The 21,701-nt window shown below is 44.6% G+C and overlaps 1 long non-coding RNA gene across 7 annotated transcripts in view; it reads left to right on the forward strand.

The window, feature by feature from the left end:
- The window catches only part of LOC120369375, a 102,945-nt gene that overhangs the window by 31,197 nt on the left and 50,047 nt on the right, over positions 1-21,701 (forward strand). The gene's annotated exons all lie outside the window — the stretch shown is intronic.

Genomic DNA, 21,701 nt, shown 5'->3' on the forward strand with positions numbered 1-21,701 from the left:
GAAAACTCATTTTGCCCTCCCCTTGCTTACTTATGCCGGGGCCAATCACAGTCTTGCTCTACCAAAGTGAAAAAACAGCATGAATGGTGAAAAACAAACAAGCCTTTTGAAAAATTCTTTCCATTTTAAAAATTAAAGGTGCTGGTAGGAAGGGAAGGAATTTTTATTGCATTTGCCTCTTAAAGGGTGAATGAGATAATATACCAAGGCCCAAATCCTGCTCAAAGTCAATGTGACTTTTGCATGAATAAGGGATGCATTCAGGATTTGGCTCCAAATAAGGTCCAATATGCATCAGTATTACAAAACATGGAGCAAGTTCTTAGATTTGCTGGAGTCCATTGGGCATCAAGTCTAGTGTAGGACAAGAGTCATCTTTACAAGGCAGATGATACAACACGGAACCACATAGCACTTTAACTGTTTTAAAGTGAAAACATTTTAAGCTGTATTACAAAACAGTTACTGAGGAAAATGAGCCTCATCGCTAGAATATATGCTGGTGGTCTATTCTTATAATGACAAAAGTGTATCACATAAATTCCACATGAAGATTTTTAAATCAAGTGCAGAAGAAACAAGTTGTTAACTGTTTCACATAAAAACACACATAATAAAAGACCCCTGCCCTTGAACAGATTGTGAACAACTGAAAACTTTGCAAATTCTTGTTTAATATATTACTTTTTAATATCCCTGCATTGAAAATGAATGATTACTTTTTAATATTACTGGTAACCACTGACCCCCTACTGTATAGATACATTTCTTGTATGATTTTATTATATTCTTAATAATAGTATCTATAAGCTCAGATTTCTTTTGAATAAAAATGATTGGAAACAATATCTACCCCAAAGCATCTTTAATGTCATTATAGATGGGTAGGAGTAAATTAAGCGGTATTTAGCCACCAAAGTCTTTAATTTCATTGCATTTGAGTAGGAGTTAGACATTATGAGGTCCAATTAAAAAAGTTGCTAATGTTTTTACATCTGAGTAGGAGTAAATTAAACAAAATCACTCCTGAGCTGCTAATATCATTTTAATTGAATGTCATTCAGTTTCTAACTGCTGTTACAACACAGTAGATAATGAGTCAATTTCAACAAATCATCTGAGCTCCAGGTACCATGGCTACTAGAAATTAAGCTACAGTTTAGGGACAGACAGGGCAAGTATTGGAAGTTAGGAAGCTAATGGGAATGATGGCAGAGCTGACATCTTGTTGGTTGATGAGACCCGTGTTCCTCTAAAATATCACCCAAAGAAGATCTAATCTAGCAAAGCTGCAAGCCAGGTCATTATTTCTAGTGTTCAGACATAACAGGAAAAAAACCCCAACCACATTTATCCAGAAGATGCGATTTACAGAGTGAGTGCTAGAAAGGCTAATTCCATTTATTCAGACTCCATGAATAATTCATGATTTGATTTAATGTTAATCTTGATGATGAGACAATAGTGAAAAGATATTAGACAACATGTAAACTGAAATGTTTTTTAAAAAATCATTGTGGCTTTATTATTTTTAATCGATAACAGACAATATTGCAAGTTCTTCCTCTTCTTTCTTTTTAAAAAAAGATATTACCTTAGAATATTCCATACCTGGAATATTCTCACTCCTGTAAATAGTAGGCTTAGGACATATTATGCCTCCTTGCATAGAGTGTTAAATAGACGAGAGCAAAAATACCCTTCACGGATATTTGAGTTACTTTAAAACAGTAATCTGTTCCCATAACAGCAGTTCTGTTCATAAGAGTGCCAGGCTTCTATTGGGAAAAGCTGCAGGGTTTTTAAGTAAATTTGCTATTACTTTGTGAATAGAGGCTGTGTTTTTCTCTTACTGTGTGTATACGTAGATGAGTGCTAAATAGAAAATGCTACTTTAAAATAATAACTCATGCCTGATTTAAGTTGACAGGAAGACGAGAATTCTGAGTTAAGCTTAACACCATTCCAAACTCAGTCCTAGTGAAAGTGGGTGCAACACCATTGGCTTGCACAAGGTGCATTTAAATGTTACTTGCTGATATATTTCAGTATGTAGAAAAGGAAGTTGATACAAGGCTTCCCCACCTTCCAGGAAACCATGACAGCAAAAATGTCACTTACAATACGACAGTGTGTGGGTCTACGCCTCATATAAAACTGAGCATTATACTCTTAAAACAAAATCCAAATACTTTACCCTACACAAAAAACTCTGAGAATTGAATTAGCACACAATTAACTCTCTGCCCTAGAATGAGGGTAGATAGGCGTGGGCTCCATGGCCTTAGTTGTGTTCCAAATGGGAGGAAGCTAAGAGTGGTCGATTCTTTTGCCATGCCTTCTCTCTCTCACTCCTGCTTCCTCCCACAGCGTAGGAGCCCCAGCAGTGAATTGAACACTGCACCTCCTGGAATCTTGCCCTTCCTTGTGTACTAGATCCATACAGGTTCCACTGCTGAGGGAATCTGTGGCCACAGAAAGAGAATTTGTCCTAATAGCCTGCTAATGCTCACCCTGTCTCCATGAAGTCTCTGATCCCCCCACATCCCAACACCTCCTGCAGCAAGGAGCCCAGGGACTGCAAAGATTCCCTAACCCGTCCCCAGGTAACTGCTTCTCCACACAGCTTTGGGGGAAAGAAGGGTCCCAACTGGGATCTGGGCTCTAGGGAGGGGTGGTTGGGTTGGGTGCAGTGCTCTGGTTGGAGACCACCTCCCAGATATAGATATGGAGGTTGCTTCTCTTCACGTGTCAGTGTGTATGGGTATGTCTACACTACCAGAGTAGTTTGATTCTACTTAAATCGAATTTGTGGAACCGATATTACAAAGTCGAACGTGTGTATCCACACTAAGGACAGTAATTCGACTTTGTGAGTCCACACTAATGGGGCAAGCGTTGACATTGGAAGCGGTGCACCGTGGGCAGCTATCCCACAGTTCCCGCAGTCCCTGCTGCCCATTGGAATTCTGGGTCGAGCCCCCAATTCCTGCTGGGGGAAAAAATGTGTTGAGGGTGGTTTTGGGTAACTGTCATCATTCAACCGTCACTCCCGCCCTCCCTCCCTGAAAGCGCCGGCGGACAATCTGTTCGCGCACTTTTCTGGTGAGTGACAGCGCGGACGCCACAGCACTGCGAGCATGGAGCCCGCTGCGATCATCGCTGCAGTTATGGCCGTTGTCAACTCCTCGCACCTTATCGTCCACCTTTTTCACAGTCAGATGCTGAGAAATCGGGCGAGGAGGCTACGGCAGCGCGGTGAGGACATGAAGTCTGAGAGTGCCACAGACCTCTCAGAAAGCACGGTACGCCGCGCTGTGGAGATCATGGTGGCAATGGGTCATGTTCATGCTGTGGAACGGCGATTCTGGGCCTGGGAAACAAGCACGGACTGGTGGGACCGCATAGTGCTGCAGGTCTGGGATGAATCACAGTGGCTGCGAAACTTTAGGATGCATAAGGGAATTTTCCTTGAACTGTGTGAGTTGCTGTCCCCTGCCCTGAAGCACAAGGACACCCGGATGCGAGTAGCCCTGACTGTGCAGAAGCGAGTGGCCATAGCCCTCAGGAAACTTGCAACGCCAGACAGCTACCGGTCAGTAGCGAACCACTTTGGCGTGGGCAAATCTACCATGGTGGTTGCTGTGATGCAAGTAGCCAACACAATCGTTGAGCTACTGCTCTCAAAGGTAGTGACCCTGGGAAACGTTCAGGTCATCATAGATGGCTTCGCCACAATGGGATTCCCAAACTGCGGTGGGGCTATAGATGGAACTCACATCCCTATCCTGGGACCAGACCACCAGGCCAGCCAGTATATTAACTGAAAGGGCTACTTTTCAATGGTGCTGCAAGCACTGGTGGACCATAGGGGACGTTTTACCAACATCAACGTCGGATGGCCAGGCAAGGTTCATGACGCGCGTGTTTTCAGGAACTCTGGTCTGTTTAGACGCCTGCAGGAAGGTATTTTTTTCCCGGACCACAAAATAACTGTTGGGGATGTGGAGATGCCTATAGTGATCCTCGGGGACCCAGCCTACCCGCTAATGCCCTGGCTCATGAAGCCCTATACAGGCGCCCTGGACAGTGACAAAGAACTCTTCAACTACCGGCTGAGCAAGTGCAGAATGGTGGTGGAGTGTGCTTTTGGACGTCTCAAGGGGAGATGGAGAAGCTTACTGACTCACTCAGATCTCAGCGAAACCAATATCCCCATTGTTATTGCAGCTTGCTGTGTACTCCACAATCTCTGTGAGAGCAAGGGGGAGACCTTTATGGCGGGATGGGAGGTTGAGGCAAATAGCCTGGCTGCTGATTACGCCCAGCCAGACAGCCGTGCGATTAGAAGAGCCCAGCGGGAAGCGCTGTGCATCCGGGAGGCTTTGAAAGCTAGGTTCCTCAGTGAGCAGGGTAACCTGTGACTATTAAGTTTGTTTACAGAGAAGCTGAACCTGCCCCCGTTTCTTTACCCAGCTAATGTTGACTATCCTCTGCAGTTACATACCCCGTTCACCCCGTTCCCCCCCCCCTTCCAATGCACGCTTAAAAACAAAATACATGGAACTTTGTTAATTAACACCGTTTTCTTTATTACTGATTTCGCGGTAAAGGGTTGAAACTGGGACGCAGAGTGTGGTGGGTAGGGTGTGTAGTGCTGCAAAGACCGCTTCTAAACTCGAGGAATGACAGGCTCCTGCTCCTAGAGTGGTCCTCAGTGGCGGACTGGTTGTTTCAACGGAGCCTGCCACCCCTCCTTTTTGGGACTCTGTGTGTGGTGGCTATGTGACTTTGTGGCGGGGGAGGACGGTTACAGATCCCCTGCTGCGTGGCTCTGTGATCCAGGATAAGGACCGCTGCATCAGATCTCTAACCGCCCTCCCCCGCCACAAAGTCACATAGCCCCCCCCCCCCCCAGAACATGAAAACCACCTCCCAGACTGACCAGGATGCCTAGTGACTGTACTGTATGTGTGATCTGCTGCTGAACCTGCTCCCGTGTCTGTACCCTGGTAAAGGTGACTGTCCTGTCCAATTACCAACCCCCTTCTCCCCCTTCAAACACAGTCTTCTCTAAAAGAACATGACGGAAACAGTAATTAGCAGAAAAGTATTTTTTATTATCAACTAGACAGTTAGGGGATGAAACTGGGATGGGGGCTTGGGTGAGGCGGGAAGGAAAGGACTTATCAAAATTTTGGGAATGAGAGCCTTCTTGTACTTGAGCACTCTGCAGGGGTGGAGTGACAGTTTTCACGGCCCCTGCCGCCCCTCCTTCTTGGTACTTTGGGTGAGGGGGGTATGGGACTTTGTGGCAGGGGAGGGTGGTTAGAGATAGACTGCAGTGGGGCTCTGTCCTCCTGCCTCTGGTCCTGCAGAACATCCACAAGGCGCCAGAGCGTGTCCGTTTGCTCCTTCATTAGTCCAAGCAGCGTTTGAGTCGCCTGCTGGTCTTCCTGCCGCCACCTGTCCTCCTGTTCGCTGTGTGAGCGCTGGTACTGCGACATGTTCTCCCTCCACTGGGTCTGCTGGGCCTCCTCGGCTCGGGAGCAGCCCATAAGTTCTGAGAACATCTCGTCCCGTGTCCTTTTCTTTCGCCACCTAATCTGCACCAGCCTCTGTGAGGGGGATGCCGGAGTAGGTCGGGAGACAGTCGCAGCTGTGTGATGGGAAAAAGGGAGTGAATTCCTTACAAAGATACATTTTTGCGAACAATGAACATAGTCTAGTCTGTCTCTGTGACCAAGACCATGCACAGCACCTATCTCATGCGCACTCAGGACAAGGTCGACTTTTCGGCCTTCGCATTCAGTGCCTGGGGTCTTGCAGTGGAGATCAGACAAGCGGGGCAGGACAGCAGAATTCATGTAGCAGGCAGACATGGTAAGCCGTAGACTTTTGGCTGCTTAAAACTTAATGTATAGCAGTGCCCTCCTTTCACGGTCAAAGCAATGCTCCTAGCGTTGGCCAGTTCCTGCTGCCGGCAATCCGGAAAGCATGAACTCTGCCCCTGTCCCACCCCCTCGCGGCTGTCCCCGGGAAAGATCCCTGTATGCTGCCCCTGTCCCGCCTCCACCATGTGGCTGTAAACCACCGGTTACAGTTATGTAAAGGAACAGGCAAGCAGTCCCAATACTAATATTCCCCTAATTCAAAGCAGGGCGCCATGAGCGAGATCACCCTGATGAGGATCAGTGACACAGATAAAGACCGCATGCTGCGTGAAAACCAGCAAAAACCAGGGCCCTATGCCACCATGCTCTGCGAGTCAATGATACCCGAATACCTGATGATAGCCTGGCGCGGAAAAGTGTGCTACCATGGAGGAGCTCTGTCCTCCCGTTCGCTGTGTGAGCGCTGGTACTGCGACATGTTCTCCCTCCACTGGGGCTCCCCAGGAACCTCATGCAGAGGCTTTTCAATTACCTCCAGGAGAGCTTCGTGGAGATCTCCCATGAGGATTTCTGTTCTATCCCTGTACATATTGACCTTCTTTTCACATAGTTAATATTCCTGTTCTGTTAAAAATAAATGTTTACATGTTTAAAGCATTTACCGACTGATCCTTCCCCTGATTCAGGGTCCAGGTTAACGGCTGGGGAGGGTTGGTAGGGGATCTCCGTGAGGGTGATGAAGAGATCCTGGCCGTCGGAAATCAGCATTGTAAGCGCTGTCGACTGCCTCGTCCTCCTCATCTCCTTCCTCATCTTCCCCGTCCGCGAACATCTCTGAGGAACCGGCCGTCGACACTATCCCATCCTCAGAGTCCACGGTCAGTGGTGGGGTAGTGGTGGCGGCCACACCTAGAATGGAATGCAGTGCCTCGTAGAAACGGCATGTCTGGGGCTGGGATCTGGAGCGTCCGTTTGCCGCTTTGGTCTTCTGGTAGCCTTGTCTCAGGTCCTTGATTTTCACGCGGCACTGCGTTGCATCCTGGCTGTATCCTCTCTCTGTCATGGCTTTGGAGATCTTCTCGTAGATCTTCGCATTCCGTTTTTTGGAGCGCAGCTCCGAAAGCACAGACTCATCGCCCCACACAGCGATAAGATCCAAGACTTCCCGGTCAGTCCATGCTGGGGCCCTCTTTCTATTCTGAGATTGCATGGACACCTCTGCTGGAGAGCTCTGCATCGTTGCCAGTGCTGCTGAGCTCGCCACGATGTCCAAACAGGAAATGAGATTCAAACTGGCCAGACAGGAAAAGGAATTCAAATTTTCCCGGGGCTTTTCCTGTGTGGCTGGTCAGAGCATCCGAGCTCAGACTGCTGTCCAGAGCATCAACAGAGTGGTGCACTGTGGGATAACTCCCAGAGCTATTAGCGTCAAATTCCATCCACACCTACCCTAATTCGACATGGCCATGTCAAATTTAGCGCTACTTCCCTCGTCGGGGAGGAGTACAGAAATCGAACTAAAGAGACCTGTATGTCGAACTAAATAGCTTCGTTGTGTGGACGGGTGCAGGGTTAATTCGATTTAACGCTGCTAAATTTGACATAACCTCCTAGTGTAGACCAGGCCTATGTGTTGGGGAGACTACTATTATTTTACCTACCACTACTTTACATTTCTTGGCTCACTGTGCATTGGGTCCCAGGCTGGCAATGGCTTTTCCAGATGAACAGCATGTTGCAAAGCAATTGCTACACCTCAAAGCATGTATCATTTACTTATGTACACAGGCATTAAGGAGGGAAAGGCCTCATGCACCTTGATGGTATTGGACTGTATCTGTCATGCAGATCAGAGAGGAGTTGGATCCCAGTCCTGTGTTTATCATGGTATGAGCAATGTGTTTTCCCTGCTTAGGGAAGCCTAAGGATGGCTCATTAAATAAACCACAGCTGTAGAATCAATATCTCTCATCCAAACACCAGCACCCTCCTTCCTGCTGTGATCTCTGCTGAGTAGCAGAACCTGGCTCAGTATCTCCCTGGTACACAGGGGATCCTGAATCAATCCTTCCCCTGCACTGACTGCATCCCATATGCCCTTCCTCCCCTGCCCCCTAACTACCACATGAGGATCCCACCTCCTCATGGAGTAGATCCCAGCATCTGCCCTCAAACTAGCTGGATCAGTGAGACCCAGTGAGGCAGCAAAGAGTCTTGTGGCACCTTATAGACTAACAGACGTTTTGGAGCATGAGCTTTCGTGGGTGAATACCCACTTCGTCTGTTAGTCCATAAGGTGCCACAAGACTCTTTGCTGCTTTTACAGATCCAGACTAACACGGCTACCCCTCTGATACATGACCCAGTGAGGGAATCACCGAACCCTCTGCATGCTCTGTCCTGGTGGGTAGAGGAGAAGGGGATGTGGAGCCGGGACAGTGCATTGAAAGCTGGATGGGTCCTTTTGCTGGAGAGTGTATCTGTAGCTCCTGCAATACCTGGATGCTGTGCTAGCAGCCATGGTCCTTGTTGGCTCCTGGTTTTATTTTTTACTTTTATTTCTTCAGAGAAAGCCCCCCAGAAAGGACTGGATTTCTCTTGTGAACTTTACATCTGTGTCCCCTTTATTGGTGCCTGCCACTGCCATCTCATCATCTTGTTGGCTACCATCAGAGCGTGTCAAACTAAAAGAACTGCCGTGTAGGTTATTGCTATAGCAAAAATAGGAAAACAAAGGCAGGAAGGGAATCTGCTCCCTATGGCTGTTAAAATAACTGAAAAAGAAAAATTGGAAAAAAAATAAGCAAATGTCAAGTAAAACAATTTCAGGGTACATTTCCACTAAGGGGTAAATCGGATCCCTCCTATGAGAGTGTAGGGGGGCTTCCCTTCAGTGGCACATGTGTAGTTCTGCTGTGCAAGTAATTGGGAAGGGCAGCCGGAGCACTATCTGAATGGAGCTCAGCACTCTGTGAGGGCTCCCTGCCCACTGCTGTAAAGGGAGTGAGCCATAGGCAGATGCATCCTTCCTCCAACTCTCCCCTGCAGCAGACAGGGCAAGCTGGGGCCTGCAGAGTGGCTGGAATAGCCTCAATGGAGTTTACCCTGCACCCTTTCAGGGAGAATTTCTTTCCATTCCCCATCTTTACACATCTTCCCGCTACTTGGGCTGGGTCCTGGTGGGTAGACCTGGCCCTAAACGTAGAGATTTAAGAGTAGATTCTGGCACTCTGGATGTAAAACATGCCCATTTGCTGGCCCAAAACCATGCACACAGACCCGTTCATAAGAATTATCCCTGTTGAGTGCTCTGATGTAGCTGGATTCAGATCTATTGGTTGTTTTGTGGTTTATGACCAAGGCCTTGAGTTAGCACTGATAACTAGTGGAGCACTGGAGTCATATACTCACTTTCTCATCATATTGAGGAGGTGAACAACCACTAGGGTAACCATATTTTCCCAAAGGGAAAATGCGATACCCCCTCAAGGCCAGCCCGAGGCCCACTGCTCACGCAAGGCCAGCCTCTCCCCCATGTACGGGGCAGCCCAAGCTCCCCTGCCGCCTGCCTGATGATCGTTGGCAAGAACAAATGGGATAAATGCCCAGTTTTGCCAAAAAAAGTTGGTATGGCCAGGACAGGGCTTAAAAAAGGGACTGTCCAGGGCTAACCGGGACACATAGTCACCCTAGCAACCACATTACACACATACTAGAGTCTTCTTGTTGTTTCCACTTGCAACTGTAAAGGCACTGAACTATAATCTCATTTGGAAGTACAAAGGCATGGATCTCTGTGGCCAGAATCTAGAGTTAGTGATAAGTCCAGAGGAATTTCAAGGCCTTTACTTCTTTGATGATTGAGACACAAACCCTCAGAGAAAGAAGGAATCAGCATCTTATCTTTTGAGAATTCATGGAGGACAGGCAAGGTCTTAGAAGACTGGAGAAGGGCAAACATAGTACCTATCTTTAAAAAGAGAGAACAAGGAGGATCTGGAGAATTATCCTCCAGGTGCTTACAAATTGTTTAATAATTTGTTCCAGAATCTTTTAATGTATCAAAGTTAGGCTGACTGGTCTATAATAGGGTTATAAGGATTAGCCAGCATTGATTTGTCAGGAACAAATCATGCCAAATCAACCTAATTTCCTTCTTTGACAGGGTTATTGACCTATTGGATAGTGGGAAAGCAGTAGATGTGATATATCTTGATTTTTAGCAAGGCTTTTGACACAGTCCCACATGACATTCTCATAAGCAAACTGGGGAAATGTGGTCTAGATAAAATTACTATAAGGTGGGTGCAAAACTTGTTGAAAGACCATACTCAAAGAGTAGCTATTGATGATTCACTGTCAGACTGGGAAGGCATATTTAGTGGGGTCCTGTAGAAAGTCATCCCTGGGTCCAGTACTAGTCAATACTTTCATTAATTACTTGAATAATGGAGTGGAAAGTACGCTTATAAAATTTGCAGATGATGCCAAGCTGGAAGGGATTGTAAGTATGGTGTAGGACAGGATTAGAAATCAAAATGACCGTGACAAATTGGAGACTTGTCTGAGAGCAACACGATGAAATTCAATAAAGACAAGTGCAATATACATCACTTAGGAAGGAAAAATCAAATGCACAATTACCAAATGTGGAATAATTGGCTAGGTGGTAGCACTGCTGAAAAGGATCTAGGAGTTACAGTGGATCACAAATTGAATGAGAGTTGTCAATGTGATGCAACTGTGAAGAAGACTAATGTAATTCTGGGGTGTATTAGCTGGAGTGTCATATGTACAACACAGGAAGTAATTGTCCTACTCTACTTGGTACTGGTGAGGCCTCAGCTGGAGTGCTTTCCAATTCTGGGTGTCACACTTTAGGAAAGATGTGGATAAATTTAAGAGAGTCCTGATGAGAGTAACAAACCTTTTATCAGCAAAGAATCCTGTGGCACCTTATAGACTAACAGACGTTTTTGCAGCATGAGCTTTCGTGGGTGAATACCCACTTCTTCGGATACCCACCACTTGCATCCGAAGAAGTGGGTATTCACCCACGAAAGCTCATGCTGCAAAAACGTCTGTTAGTCTATAAGGTGCCACAGGATTCTTTGCTGCTTTTACAGAACCAGACTAACACGGCTACCCCTCTGATACTTGAAACCTTTTATCATTTTTAGAAAACCTGACCTGTGAGGAAAGGTTAAAAAAACTGGCCATGTTTAGTTTTGAGAAAATAAGACTGAGAGGGGACTTGATAAATCTTCAAATATGTAAAGGGCTGTGTTAAAGAGGACAGTGATCAAATGTTCTCCATATCCACTGAAAGCAGGACAATAAATAATTGGCTTCAGCTGCTGCAAGGGATATTTAGACATTAGGAAAAACTTTCTAACTATATGGATAGTTAAACTCTGGAATAGGCTTCCCAGGGAGACTGTGAAATCCCCATCATTGGTTGTTTTTTAAAAACAACGTAGACAACCACTTGTCAGGGATGATGTAGGTTTACCTGGTCCTGCCTCTGCATGGGGTGGGGCTGGACTTGATGATTTCTCAAGGTCCCTTCCAGCCCTACATTTCTATGGTTAGGGTAAGTGTTAAGTTTGTTTATTTTAGGTATGTGTTGTGCTGGTGATAAAACATGTGGGCGGAAGTGAGCTAGTGATTTGAAACTGAAGGAGTCTGTGGGGACCCACTGGTTTGCTAGAAGCCACCACAGAATGTTAGTTTGAAAGTCAGCCTTGGGAGAAGAGAGCGTGGAGACTTGTCAGCCTGAGCTAGTTTTATTTGGGTTTGCTGATGTGCCAAGAAAGGTTTCTCCAGACTCCAGGGACTGATCCATCAAGGATGGTAGAGTTCCAGGCTGCTGAAAGGGTGGCAGTGAGACCAGATTCGGGGGGACACTGTACTCCATGGCTTATGAAAAGCCAGTTTGAACTGGGTTGTAGAGTAATGCTTTCTGGAGCTTGAAAATGACACTGGGCACTGCTTTGCAATCAGTCCTGGAGCTCATTCATATATTTTAATTGTAAATAATAATTACAAGTTAGCTAATTTAGTCTGCAGTGGAGCTGTGGTGAATGGGGATTTCTGAAGTGGCCTTCACAGGTCTCCTACAATAGCTATTCCTGGGGACAGGGTCCTTGTAACAAGAGAGCGGGGGTGGGAGCGGGGGAGTATGCCTTGAGATAAAATTAGCAAGTCAAAGATTGGTGGTGGCATCAAGTAGAAAACCCAGGGTTGTGACAACTTTAATTTTACTTGGGCTTAGTTAGAGCCAGATGTCCTCATCCAGGAACTGATCTCCAGTAGACATAGTGACATCTTTCTGATAGTGTTGGTTTCATCTGTGTAACTTTAGCGCCCTCGGAGCCAAGATGGAGTCTGCTCTGCAGGCTGCTCTGGCCAAGAGACAGTGCGCGCAGGAATGCAGCAGGAGAAATCCCTTCCACCCCAGGGGCACCTGTTCCAAACCCCCCAGAGTGAACACACACACCCACAGGAAAAGTACAATGGACATAACAAAGGGAGATATTTATTTACAGAGGGCTGGGAGGAGAAAAGCAACAAGGAGAAATATAGGGGGAGCAGTAAAACAGGGCTGCATTCAAACCAAGGCCCCACGGACCCAGTGGTAGCACAGTCTGGAGGGGCAGACACTAAGCAATGTGTCTGCACACAGAGTTCAGGAGTCCTGAGCAAAGTTCCAGTCCGGTGAGTCTTTGGTGCTCCTGGTAGTCTTCGGCGCCAGTGAACTCTCCCCAGCAAACCCCTCCGGTGCCTCTTCTGCCGCTCTCTGCAAAGCCGCACAGAGCAACCACCTCCCCACTTAACTATCTAGCAGCCTCCCTCCTTATTCCCAGTGCAGAGTCACAAGCCCAGTACTCACAGCCCCAGGCAGCTCCGGGCAGCCGTGATACTGGGTCCAGCTCCGGCCTGTCCTCCTCGGGTGATTCCCCCCGGCACAGGACTCCTCCTGGCTCCTGTCCTGGGCTGTCCCCGATCGGGCCCGTCCTCCTCAGGCCTCCGGCAGGTTCTCTCTGCTTCCTTCTCCAAGGCCAGCCATGCTGCTTCTTCTCTCTCTCCCTCCAGCTCCAGCCCTGCCCCCTGGAGTTTCCCTCCTTTTTCTTACTCTCCCCCTCCCCCTTGGGAAAAAGATTTAAAGGGGCCATGCTCTCTAGACCCCAAAGGGGTTACATCTGTAAAAGGCGATATACAACTGCACTGGCACATTGTTGGCATCAGAGTCTGTGCTGTTTTACCACTGCTGCATATGACCTCATGCAGATATTGAAGAGAAGGGGGATGGATGGGAAGGACAGTATAGATTCCTGAGGTTCTTTGTAAGTGACTTTTCTTATACAGGTATGGTCTGTCCCTCTCCTATTTGAGATCAATAAATAAAACTATTGTAATGCTGCACTCTAAACAGGTCAGTAGTACCTTGTGGCTGACTGTTGAAAGTTGAGGAGAACATGAGCTGAGTAATATGAACACTGAGGTTTGGTCTAAATCAGGGGTTGGCAACCTTTCAGAAGTGGGGTGCCGAATCTTCATTTAGTCACTCTGATTTAAGGTTTCGCGTGCCAGTAATACATTTTAACATTTTTAGAAGGTCTCTTTCTATAAGTCTATAATATATAACTAAACTATTGTTGTATGTAAAGTAAATAAGGTTTTTAAAATGTTTAGGAAGCTTCATTTAAAATTAAATTAAAATGCAGAGCCCCCCGGACTGGTGGCCAGGACCCAGGCAGTGTGAGTGCCACTGAAAATCAGCTCGCGTGCCGCCTTTGGCACGCGTGCCATAGGTTGCCTACCCCTGGTCTAACCTCCTCAAAGCTCTCTTATCTAATCCTGCATTGCAGCATTTGCTTTAAGTGCAAAATAGCCATCACGCCTGCTCCCGCTTTGGTCGTTTTCCTGCTTCTCTGCTGACCAGTAGTAATGGCAAAATGCTGATGTGCAGTTGGTATGGGACTGGACTGGAGACACACCACGAATGTTTACATAATTTCTGGATTTTATATTTATCTGAACTGAAATTTTGTTGTTGGGGAAGTGGGACCTGCTTGGAAACAAGGATTGGAAGAGTGAGAAAATAAGTATAATTGTATGAAACTCCAAAGTCCTTTCATGAGCTTCTGATCTAGTATACCCTGTGTTAAAGTTCCAGTTCAGCTGAGCAGCCTGTGGAGGTGAGAGCTTATTTTAGGTCTGTTGCCAAAGTGATAGACAATATACATTCTGTTTTAGGGAGAATTGTAACCATTAGTTTGGGGGTTGGAGTCTGAGAAGAAGGTGGGATTTTTCCAGTTTGGATCTACCAGGTTTCTGTCTCGTTGGCATACCAGATACTCCCGCCCTGTGTAATTAGGAAAGGTGGGCAGTAAAGAAATTTCACTGGTGAGAGTGAACCCCAAAGAAATTATGTGCTTCAGATAAGCACCCAACATTGTGGACTCTTAATCTGATCATTTCATGTCTACAAAATGGGCAAGGGAATTCTTCAGAGGATTGGCTTTCTAGTGAGATTTCTAATACTTCTAGGTTTTGGCTGGACTGGGAAATGCCAAGAGTGCAGCCTACCATGGACATGTTTTTTTTTTTCCTTTTGGCTTTAACTAGGAAGCATAAAAAATGTGTGAATGTGAAAAAATATGCATGGGAGGTTTGGTTGGAGTTCTTGTTAAATATTTGAGTTGGTTCAGGAAATTACTCGGTTGGCTTATTACAGTTAAAATGTACTATCCTGACTATTATTGTATTCAAAGGCAGAATCTGGCCCTAAGTTATTTTTTTAATCTTTCATAAAAAACCAACCCCAAACTATAGACCATATTTTGAGGGGTAGCATTGTCTAGTGGATGGAGCACTGCTCTGGGACTCGGACCAGTGAGTCCCTACTTGCATGAATTTGGGTAAGTCATTTCACCTCTCTGTGTTTGTTTCTCCCTTCCCCTTTGTCTGCCTATTTACACTGTAAGCTCTTTGGGATGGGGATTGTCTCTAACTGTGTTTGTATAGAGCCTACTACAAAGGGGCCTCAGTAACAGCTGGCACCTCTCGGGTACTGTAATGCAAATAGCATTTGAGTGAGGGTTTTATTTCATCCTGTGTCTCATGCTTTATTATTGTGGGATTTTTTCCTTATCAAAATCATTTTGCTTTTACACCTACAGTAAAGAGCCTTGCACTAAGATTCTGGACACCTATAAATGCTTTGATAGATACACGGACAGTAACTTTTAGTTTGACTTTTCTTTAATAATCTTGTCCATTCATTCATCTAGCCTCACAAGTTTCTATTTCCTAATGATCTTTTGATATAAATTTATTTGATTTTTTTTCAAGTATAGCTGTCAGATACATTACCTCTCTCCCTCTGCTTTTCTTTAAGAATATGTATAATTCTGCATGGAGTTATAGAGGCTTGGATCAGAGATGACCACTCTGATAAACACTGAATATTTTTACCCTTTAAAGGACTTATTCAGTTTGTTAGCAATGGCTAGAGCTGAATTAAACAATGATGAGTGAACATTATTTTCCTAAGAAGGAGTTCCAAAGCCCTCTGAATTGTAACACTACAGTTGGGTCCCAGCTTGCTTTGAAAATACCTGAAATGGTGTCTCTTAATATAGTGAGGCATTGTAGTAGCTCTGTCAAGCTTGAACAGCTGTTGTAACTTTCTCATTTAAACCAGTTCCCTACTTTGAGCTCAATCCTCTTACTCTGAGTGCTCTATTTGGGAAATTGAGAGTGCTCACCACCACAGAGTTCAACAGGCACTGGAAGCACCTCATAGAACTGGATCCTTTATTACTAACCTACGCTGGTTCCTGGCTAAAAGATGAATGGAAGGTCATTTCATATGACTCTCAAATATCCCAGTAAAAATGGAACTTAGTGCAAAAAGAGATTTTTCTTCTTTCTTCCTCTGTATGAGTGCACGGCTGCTTGCAATATACAAATGTGGACAGAATTCAACAATTCTTCCACTTACAGGGCGGGGAAGAGTAGCCAATTTGCACCTAACACTGGCATTGGTGAAAGCCTACTGTAGTCTGAAAAGTCGAGAGAATATGGCAAAGTACCATACAGATATCAAACTCTTTGCCAGTTTCCTTCTCTTTAGTTATGTGGAATAGTAGGAAAGTTTGTGTCCACAAACTTGCCTGTAGAAGCTCTTGTTATTGCTTTGCTCTTTCTAGGTACCCAAACTTAAAAGGAGGCATGATTAGAATTTCACTGGGTACTGGAATAGGACACAGGCAAGTTGCGTGAAATTTCCCCTGTAACTCTGCCTGAGTCTATTCTGTGCAGTCTGTAGGATCATGTCATTTCAGTTGATTTCTCTGTGCGTATGTGAGAGGGACTGTCTACTAGGTGAGATTGCTGATCTTGCTGGGGAAAGAGACTTTTTTTCCTAAACCCTGTGCCTATGTAACTCTCTGGCAGGCCATGGCATAGTACATTATTCTCTTCTGTAATTCCTCCACTTAGTGGAAAGTCTCTATTACTTATTTTGATTATTGTACCAGGTAATTCCAGTTTTACAAAAAGAATTTTTTTTGCTCTGTTGGTTCATCAGACTTGAGGCTTGTCTTTGTGTATAAATGGCAGAGCTGTATGCTTCTTGTACCTTTTTGGAGGTCATTCTCTAAATTCTGAGATGCTTTGGTGTTAGGGCCCAGGTGGTTTGAATTCCCTAGATTAGTGGAAAATGTATTCTGTTTAACTTCACATTGCTTGGCTTCCAAGTTTCCCTTCTTAATGATTCTTTTCAAACTACACTCACGTACATGGCCTCTGGTCTAAAGGTGGTGATATAAATGGGGACGGAGGCAGTCCCTGTGGCCACATCTCTGGCTTCCCAAAGCTCTGGGTGCTGCAATAGTGTGGCACAGTTCCTGTGCTTTGCCTTCCCTAGGACTCCTAGATTTTTATTTTTATTTTTAATTTTTGTAGTGAGATTTGAGCACTGGAAACCTGTAGCTAGTTGTTATGGGGGAAAATGTATAAACCTGTCACAGAAAGTTCTTAGGGTCATTTAGCTCTTGTCCTACTGGCGTAATTACAGAACCTAGTTTGGAAGATGATGGAATGGAATGGAAAGTTACAACTCTAACGGTGGGATACCTAGAATTTCCCAAAGCTGTGAGCATTACATTTTTTCACTACATCAGGTGTTGTATGCTGACATAGAATAGGCACTGTTAAGTGTTATATTTGCTACCTCAGCTTTTCTCTTTGTGAATTTCTTTACTTTTTCTTACAAGCCCACTAGATGTCAGTTTTCCTCTCTAGTATCTCCCTTTACCTGACTTTCTTAGCTGTTACCTTTTTAAAAACATGCATTGGACACCCCAAATAGTATTAGTCTTTGGAGATAGTGTTATAGTATGATGAATGTATTTATAACATGGTTTGATCATGTCTGTGTAGATAACCCATGAACATGTTAATGACGTTTGTTACAGTCTTGTAAATACCAGGCTGTAACATGGTTTGATAAGATTGCTGCTGTGTCAGTTTGGTCACATCTGTACAGGTGAGAACAGACTTGTCTACAAGGTTCCATTTAAATCACTAGGACTGTAAAAGTAAATATAAAAGATGCTTTATAACATATTTGGGGAACATTTATGTGATAACTCACTCCCCTGACATGCTAAAACTTGTGTGAGTTGGACCTTAGATACTGAAGTATAGGGATATGTGTCTCATGTTATAAGATGAGGTTATGCTAAATAGTTAAAAGTGGTGCACTTGTAAAACACTTTGCATCCATATGCAAAATAGTCCCAACCGGTTTCTGTGTTTTAAGAATTGTTTGGAGAAGATGGTGTTCTCAGCAAATCTAAGAACTAGTTCATTCTGAACCATTTTAGTGCCAGTGTGGACTTGGGGCTTGTCCACACAAACATTTAGTTCTTGGCAAGCTGTGGTGTGAATCTGTCCTGCACTAGCCTGCTGCACACTACCTGTCTGTGTGCACCCTGCTGCTGCATATTAATACTTGGTTAATGTGCTTGGATCCAGTATCATTTCAAAGAGGAAAAGATCCCAACTGTCACTTGTGTCCCCAGTGACTTTTTAAAATCTGTCTTAATCCCATGCTTTAGTGAACTGTGCCAGGAACTGTAAGACAAATACCCAAAGGGGAGTGTAATTGAAACACTGTAGAATAATGCTGAGGGTGGGGGGTGCAGAGCAAAATGCCAGGGTTCTTAAACCAAAGCAGCATGTATAGTGTGGATGTACTGAATTGTTTCTCTTTCTGATTATAAAGAGTACAGGTCTCGTGTGAGTATTTAAATGGTTAATGCGACCTCTGTCCAAATTTTTTTCTGTCATTTTCAGTGCTCATTGTTGACTTTTGCCTCTTGGTTGATGGGAGGTGGAGGAATTTCCTTGCGGCTATTTGAGTTCAATCCTCTTCTCTGGATACAGCTAATTCAATCTTGTCAGGGACAACTGTTCTCCCTTGCTCAGCAACATTTCTGAAGAATAAACATTCTGTGTTTGGAATATGCCATATTGTGCCACGTGGCATGTGTATACTCAGTGCTTTCCAGGGGTGGATACTCCCAGATGCTGCTTCAAGGGATTGAGGTTTCCCTTTATTAATTATTCAGTTCTCTGTCTCATGTTGCTTTCTCAGTCAGGCTATTAGTTTTAGTCTCAGAAATATGTATGTCCTTTATGTTTGAAAAGTCAAGCTTTGTGTGCATTAAGTCAGAGCTAAGGAATTATCTCCCTTATGACTGGAACAATTGTGAGCCATTCTCAGCAGTTAACATTTTATGTACCTGTGGGCTGTGTAGGCAGAAAGTAAGGTGGAGGAGCTCTTGAATATGCTTTTCACCTGGTTTTAAACAAGGAACTTTGATTTTTCTCTAATTTTAAGTTATGGAATCAGCTTGGTGGTAAGAGTTCTGTTTACAGTACACAGTTAACTATTGCTCTGAATCATTACATTAAATGGAGCAATCAAACTGTCCATGGACTCAACCACTAGGGTGACCAGATGTCCTGATTTTATAGGGACAGTCCCAATTTTGGGGGCTTTTTCTTATATAGGCACCTATTACCCCCCACCCCGTCCCGATTTTTCACACTTGCCCTCTGGTCACCCTACTCAATCACAAGTGAATCCAGCTGAACCGTTCACAAAGTCCACTGCATACAATGCTGTTATGTAACCCTTCTGCCAGGTGGAGCCAGCAGCAGCCAGGGCCGGGTTCAATATCTAGTGGTTCCTTTCCATCGATCCAACACATAACCAGCTTGAGCCCCCACCCAGTAACCTGGGAAAATTACACACCGCCCCGGGCACCTCTGAGAGGCAATACTTCCCCATTCGTAAGCACAGAGTCTGAGTGTAGAAAAGAAACTTTTAATAAAAGGAGGGAAGTAACTCAATGTTAATTTGGGAAAACACCGCAAACAGGGTTCATAAACATAAACCATGAGCAAAAGACCCACCCTCAAGTAAGTTGGGCAGTGTCCTTTTCCCCTCAGGTTCTTAAGTCCAGCAACCCAAAATGCAGAGTTCACTTCCCACCCTGGGTGGAGCGGGGGTTAAAGAGGCATCTTACTCACTGCCCCTCTCTGCCAGCCACCCTGCCAGCCTCTCTGCAGGGCTCTGCTCTGGCCCTCTCCCGCTGCTGGCCGCTCCTGTGCCTTTCTGCCAGTCGCCCTGTTGGCCACTTGCTGCCAGCTGACTGTCAGTCACCTTCTGCTGCCACCTGCCTCTTTGCTGTGAACATCAGTCTCTTAGTAATTTTTAGCTCTTTGCAGGCTGGGCAGAAACACTGCCCCATCTCAAGTGATTTCACCTCTGATAGAGCATTTAAAATAAGAAAGAGGCTCCTAAGGAATCCTATTTAGCACTTTCTTTGAATAGTGGGGAGAGGGGAGGAACAGGTTAAACCAGTCCAGGGAGGACCCTTCTGGGATGGTCCACACCTCCTGGCTGGGACACCTGTCCCCACCCCTCTTACTCTTCACAGGGCTCTGGCATTCGAGACCCTGGCTTAATGAGGTCCTTTTGGCTGAGGGTGACCCTCTCATTTGGGACAGGTTGAGCACAGTTCTGCTCCCCTTTATTTACAATAATGCCAACATTGGTAACAGTATTTCACTACCCCTGCATTCAGTACTAAGATGATTTGTAACCCAACACTAGCCAAAGTTGATCACTTTGAGCAGCACACCTCTCTATCTGTGTTCATGTAAATACAGATTGCTCTTGAAGTCTCTCCTCCTCTCAGCTAGCTGTCAGGGAAGGATTCAGCAGATCCAGGTTACAGTTGGAAGGCAGGAATGATGATCTCAGATGGGGTGGACTGGTCACCAGAACAATTCACATGCAGTTAAATGGAAACTCATGGAACTTGTCCTGTACTGCACCCCCACACTATTCAGCAAAGACAGGGTAAAGTGCAGTGTGGTGAACTCTGGGCATGATTAGTCTCTGCTGTCCTCCACTGGAGTCAGCGGAATTACACTGGTGTAAGTGAAGGAATCAGGCTGTTTGTGTTTTAAGTCTGTATGTTTCCATCATAAAACCATAGGGCAAAACTGCTCAGTTTTGCACCATCATGTTAGGGAGGAAACTGGGCACAAAAGGCCTTCTCCCTACAGTGCCAGCCTACGTACCAACTCAGATGTGGGCCGCATTGCAAAAGTTACATTTGAAACTGAACAAAGCAGATCAAAGCATGGACTAGTTCCTTTGGATACCATGGGAAAAACAAAACTAAACTGGTTAATAGCCAAGGTCTATAGCATATAACTTATTTTTCAAAAGAACTCTGCAGTGGGGAATTCTTAAAAGCTGATCACATGATATGGCCTAAGGTTTGTTTAGAAACATGTTTTTCTGCACATGTGCACATTATCTTGTCATTTTCCCCCACAGGATTTTCATAGACTCTCAGGCCAAAAGGGACTGTTATGATCATCTAGTCTGACCTCCTGTATGACACAGGCCGTAGAACTTTCTCCAAATTAATTCACAGAACAGAACTTTTAGAAAAAACATCCATTTTTGATTTAAAAATTGTCAGTGATGGAGAATCCACCATGGCCCTTAGTAAATTGTTCTAATGGTTAATTACTCTCACTGTTAAAAATGTACACCTTATTTCAAGTCTGCATTTGTCTAGCTTCAACTTCCAGCCATTAGATCATGTTGTCTCTTTCTCTGCTAGATTAAAGAGACCATTATTAAATACTTGTTCCCCGTGTATGGTGATGTATGGTATAACCTGCTGACTTACTGTTGCACATGATTATATTATCCTGATATCATTTATGGGCTAATATTTTACAAGCCATGAATTAACAATATTTGTTCCTTAGGAACCAGTATGCTCTGTAAAAAAACCAGTTAAACTTTTAGACTTCTTTAACTGTTATGTTTATAAGTAGAGCTGCTCAGGAGCGTTTTGACAAAACATTTTTTTGGCAGAAGATACTGACTTGTTGAAACTGAAACTGTTTGTTTGTGGGAAAGGTCAGTTTCAACATCTCCTGTTTTTGAAACAAAATTGGAAAAAAGTTTCAAACTTATTAAAATGTCCAATTATGACGTCTTCAAAATAAAAATTACCATTTCTCCATTTGAAATGAGTTTTTGTTTAGAAATTTGTTAATTTCTAATGAGGTTTTTTAAAAAAAATCAAAACATTTTGAAATTCTCAGGACAAAATGTTTTGATTTCCTAATATGAAATCTTTCAAATTTTTGGCTCATAATTTTTAAGATTTCTACTTTTTTGTTCTGATTTGGGAC

This window comes from Mauremys reevesii, linkage group 7, assembly GCF_016161935.1.
Source record: "Mauremys reevesii isolate NIE-2019 linkage group 7, ASM1616193v1, whole genome shotgun sequence".
NCBI lineage: Eukaryota > Metazoa > Chordata > Testudines > Geoemydidae > Mauremys > Mauremys reevesii.